Source organism: Vicugna pacos, unplaced genomic scaffold (genome assembly GCF_048564905.1).
Source record: "Vicugna pacos unplaced genomic scaffold, VicPac4 scaffold_14, whole genome shotgun sequence".
Classification (NCBI taxonomy): domain Eukaryota; kingdom Metazoa; phylum Chordata; class Mammalia; order Artiodactyla; family Camelidae; genus Vicugna; species Vicugna pacos.
In genome coordinates this window covers 241,018-246,971 of record NW_027328735.1, presented here as the reverse complement: position 1 = coordinate 246,971, position 5,954 = coordinate 241,018, and positions in this window count along the sequence as shown.

The following is a 5,954-nucleotide window of genomic DNA, read 5'->3' as shown; positions in this document are numbered from 1 at the left end:
ACATGTTTTATGTCATGAATTATTTTTCTTTCTCTTTCTGGCTTACTTCAATTAGAATGACACTTATTGGGGACATTCATTTTGCTGCAAATGTCATTGTTTTATCATTTTTTATTGCAGAATATTTTTCCATTGTGTAAATATGGATTAACTTCTGAATACTGTCATCTGTTGTTGGACAATTAGGTTGCTTCCATGTCGTGGCTGTTGTATATAGCACTGCTAAGAACATTGGGGTGCAGGTGTCTTTTTGAATAAGAGATCACTTTGATACATACCCGGAAGTGGGATTGTTAGATCGTATGTTATGTCTATTTTTATTCTTTTGAGGAATCCCCATCCTGGTTTCCACAATGACTGCACCAAACTGCATTCCTTCCATCAGTGTAGGAGGGTTCTCTTTCTCCACAGCTTCCCCAGCATTTATTGCTTGTGGATTTTTTAATGATGGCCATTGTGACTATTGTGAGGTGATACTTCATTATAACTTTGAATTGCCCTTCTGTGATAATGATAGTGAGCATTTTTGTTTTCATATTTCTATGTGGCATTTGTATGTCTCTAATGGAGAATTGCTTGTTTAGGGCTTCTGCCCATTTTCAGATTGGGTTTCTTGGGTTTTTTTTATTATTATTAGGTTGTATGAAGTCTTATATTTTGGAAATTAAGACTTTGTCAGTTGCATCATTTCTAAAAATTTTCTTTAATCCTGTAGGTTTTCATTTTGCTTTGTTTATGGTTCCCTTTGCTGTGCAAAAGCTTATGTTTAATTAGGTCCCATTAATTAATTTTGCTCTTACATCCATTACCTGGGTAGGCTGTTCTAGGACATCATTGCTGAGATTTATCTCAGAGTATTTTGCCTATGTTTCCTTCTAGGAGATTTTCTGTGTCTTGCCTTACATTTAAGCCTTCAAGCCATTTTGATTTTATTCTTGTGTATGGAGTGAAGGAGTGTTCTAACTCCATTGCTCTGATGCTGCTATCCAGTTTTCCCAACACCAGTTGGAGAAGAGATTGTCTTTTCTATGTCATATTCTTGGCTACTCTGTCAAAGATTAATTGAACATAGGCCTTTAGATTTATTACTAGGCCTTCTATTCTTTTCCATTGGTCCAAATACCTGTTTCTGTACCAATATCTTGTCATTTTGATTACTGTAGCTCTGCAACAGTGTAAGGAGACCTGGTGGTTTATTCCTCTATCCTCTTTCTTTTTCTTTAATAGTGCTTTGGAAATTATGAATCTTTTATGAGTCTGTGTTAATCTTAGGATCATTTGTTTCAGTCCTTAAAAATTTTTTTTGCATAATTTGATTGGAAATCACATTAAGTCTGTAGATTGCCTTGGGCAGTATGGCCATTTTTACAATATTGTTTCTTCCATTTCATGTCCATTGGGTATCTTTTCAATTCTTGAAATCTTTTTTGATATCCTCTATGTTTTCTAGTTGTCCATATATAAGTTATTCACCTCCTTGGTCAGATTTATTCTTAAGCCTTTAATAGTTTTGGATGCAGGTATAAAAGTGGTTGCTTCTATACTTTGTTTTCCTGTTGATTCAGTGGTAGTGTAAAGAAATGCAATTTGTTTTTGTACATTACTCTGGGTACGTTGCCCAGTTCCTTTTTTACCCTAAGTAATTTTTTGTGAAACTTTTACAGTTTTCTCTATATAGTGTCATGTCTGCATATCGTGGCAATTTTACCTCTTCTTTTCCAGTCTGAATACTTTTATATCTTTTTCTTGCCTGATCATTGTGGCTAGGACTTCCAAGACTATATTGAATTGAAATTGTGAGAATTGGCAACCTTGTTGTCTAAGGTTTTTGTGGGAAGCGTTTTAGTTTTTCACCATTGAGTATTTTGCTGGCTATATATTTGTCATAAATAGCTTTCATTATGTTGAGATTTGGTCCCTCTATGCCCACTGTGATAAGAACTTTTATTGCAAATAGGTGTTAAATATTATCAAACGCTTTTTCTTTATCTACTGAAATGATCATGTGGTATTTTGTCCTTTCTTTTGTTTATATGATGTATCACAATGGATTGATTGATTTGCATATGTTCAACCATCCTTGTGTTCCTGGTATGCACCTAACTTGACCATGGTATATAATCTTTTTTTACATGCTGTTGGATTCGGTTTGTTAATATCAAACTTTTGGAAAAGCCTGAGAAGTGGTATGGATTTTTCTTTGTATATTTTCTCAAATTCCCCAGTGAATGTATTTGGGTCTGAATTTTGTTTGCAGAGATTTTTTATTTTATTTATAATTCTATTCCATTTCTGGTGATCTGTCTGTTCAAATGGTTAATATTTTCTTAATGCAAAAATGGTTCGCTGAATGTTTCCAGAAACGTCTGCATTTCTTCCTGGTTATACAGTTTGTTCCCATGCAGTTGCTCATGGTATTTCCTTATGATATTTTGCAAATTTGTTGTACTCTTTGAAGTTTCTGCATTGGCATTTCTTATGTTATTTGTGTTCTCTCTTTATTCTTGTTGATGAGTCTGTCCAGAGTTTTGTCAATTTTGTTTACTATTTCAAAAAAGAGTTTGATTTTTTCTATTTTTTAAACTCTATTTCAATTATTTCTTCTTTGATCTTTATTATTTCCCTCTTTCTGCTGACTTTTGGGTTTTTTTGCTCCTCTTTTCATGATTAGTGTACATAGAACGTTAGATTATTTACTTGAAATTTCTCTTCTACTTTGAGGAGGGCCTTCTCACTATGAACTTCCCTCTTAAGCCTGCTTTATCTGTATTATATAAACTTTGCATTGTGTTTTTAGTATCTTGATTCCCTTATTAATTTCCTGTCTGAAAGACCAGTCTAGTGATGGTAATGGGGAATAATACTCTCCTACTGTGATTGTGTTCCCACCGATTTCTTCCTTTTTATCTATTAGTATTTGCTTTATGTATTTAGGTGCTCCTATTTTGAGTGCATATATCTTAATGAGTATAATACCCTCATTTTATATTTCTCCTTTAATCATTATATCATGTCCTTGTTTATCTTTCTCTATGGCCTTTGTTCTAATGTCTCTTTTGTGTGACGTCAGTACTGCTAGTCCTGCTTTTTTGTAATGTCCATTTGTATGGAAAATATTTTTCCGTCTTCTGACTTTCAATTGATGTGTGTTCTTCTTACTAAAGTGGGTCTCTTGTATGCTTCATAATGTATGGTCTTGTTATATTATCCCATCTGACAATATATATCTTTTGATTGCAGCTGTTAGTCTATTAACAATTGTGATGATTATTGATTGACTGGTGTTTATTTCCATTTTGAACTTCATTTCCCAGTTTATTTTGTATCCCCTTTTTGTTCATTGCATTTTCTTTTTGTGGCTTGATAAGCTTTCTTTTATTATCTTGGTTTCTTTTTGGCTTTGTGACTTCATTGTAAGCTTTTGACATATGGTTACCCTGTTTTGTATGTATATTTAACCGTTACTATATCTGTTTATTTTCACTGATAAGAATACAAATTCTAACCCCTCCTACAGAGAACAGAAACAAGAAGGAAATAATCTGTATTGTCTTGTTTCACTCTCTGACACTTAAATATTTTGATGTACTGTTTTACAATATCATGTATATTCTATTGTATGTCATTGCAGCTATTGCATTTCTAATTATGCCTTTCTCCTTTCTATAGCATTCTGCTTCTTTTCTTTAGAGTAGATCTTTCAGTATTTCTTTTTCAGTTGTTAAATTCTTTCAGTATTTGCTTTTATGGAAGTTATTTATCTCTCCTTCTATTCTAAAGGATAGCCTTGCTTGATAAATTATCTTAGATTACAGTTTCTTTCATTCAGGATTTTGAATATCTTACCACTGCCTTCTGCCTGTTGTATTTGTGTAGGAAATGTGTTTACAAATATAATGTAAATAATTATATATATGTATAGAATACCTAGAAATCAAGTTAACAAATAAGATGAAAAGTTATACGTGAAAGAAAAGAAAACATAGATGAAGGAAATTAAATCTGACCCAAAGAAATTAAAAGATCTCTTATGTTAATGATGTGAAACAATGTGGTTGAGACAAACATACTACCGAAAGCAATCTACATTTAGTGTGATTCATGTCAAAATACCCATGAGATTTTTCCATTAAATAGAACAAATAATTTCAAAATTTGTATGTAACAACAAAGATCATGAGTTGCTAACATAATCTTGAAAAAGAGAATTAATTCTGATACTGTAAAGTACTCTGATGTTAAACAGTCCTACAAAATTTTAGTAATTAAAAAACATGATACTGGCTCAAAACAAGACACCAATCAATAGAAGAGAATAGAGTAACCAGATATAATCCCTCACACCTATAATCAATTAACCCATGAAAAAGGAAACAAGAATATAAAATTAAGAAAAAACATTTTCCTCAAAAAGTAGTGCTGGGGAGATTGAACATGTGAAAGATGGAATACAGTATTTCCTCACATTGCACACAATCTATGAGCACAGAATGTCTTTTATTTATTTTGTTTACTTATATTTCTTGCACCTTTAATTTATAGATCTATGTTTAGATATTTTATTTCACTTATCAAATTTATTCCTATTTTAAACTTTTTGGTATAAATCTACACACAATTGTTTTCCTAATTTCTATTTTTGATAATGTGTTGTTAGTATATAAAAATGCAAGAGATATTTGTATATTAATTTTGTATCCTGCAAGTTTACTAAGTTTGTTGACTATTTCCAGCAGTCACTGGAGTAGAATATGGAGTTTTCCATCAACGTATAATTATGTCATCTGTATAAATTTTAGTGCTTGTTTACAAGTTGGAAGTCTTTTATATTTTTTCCTGACTAGTTGTTCTGGCTAGGACTTCTAGTAGTGTAATTTAGGACTTGTGAAAACGAGCTAGTTTTTCGTATTACTGGACCAGAGGAAAAACTTCCTGTATTTTAACATTGAACTTGATGTTAGTCATGGGTTTTTCATATATGGCTTTTATTATCTTTAGATATATTCTATCTAGAGCGAATTTATTAACAATTTTTTGTATACAAAAGTTAAGATCAGTTCTGTCAATAATTTTCCTACATTTTGGAGATTATTACTTTTGCATTCTCTGTTTTTAAGGGATGGTATCACATTTATTGATTTGCATATGTTGTATAATATTTATGAATCAGGACTTAATCAAACTTAACTATATTTTATAATACTTATAATAAGCTATGAATTCAGGTTGCTAATACTTATTTAGAATGGAATATACACATACTGAAGGAAAAATTTACATTGTAGCTTGAGTGTACATTTATTTATTTAAAATTTTTATCACTCATTTTGAAATTGGCTTATGTTTAATGGAATTTATTTCTAAATAAATAATATAAATTTTGGTAGAACTGGATTTACTACAGTTTACTGATACAGAACATAGCTATTATTTACAATTAGTGCACAAAGCACTTGCCTTAAAATGCCGTATTATACGAACAATGCCAACTGTTTCAGGACTGGGAAACATATTGCTTCCTAAAATGCATTACCTGATCTTTTCCATATCAACCCACATATAAATATATTATTTGCTTTTTGTTTGATTGTTTATTTGACCCTTAATGAAGTCAATGCTTATTGAATCTAGGATTTTGTGTATAAGTGTATTTATCAACATCATTTTGGAACACTTAACAGAAACCACAAGAGTATGGATTATATAGATGACAAGAAAATTTATTCCTTCTTGGGACTGAAAAACCTCTGACTGAAAGAATGGCAAAAATAAACATTTGTAAATGTACAATAAAAGTTTCTCTTTTGTAATTTTAAAGTAGTATATTAAATTACATTTGTTTTACTTATAGCACTGAATTACAATTTAAAACAAAAATTCCCTCCTTTGGAATTTCTTAAATTTGATTGATAATTTTAATCTAATTTTAATTCATAAATATTTACCATTTATTT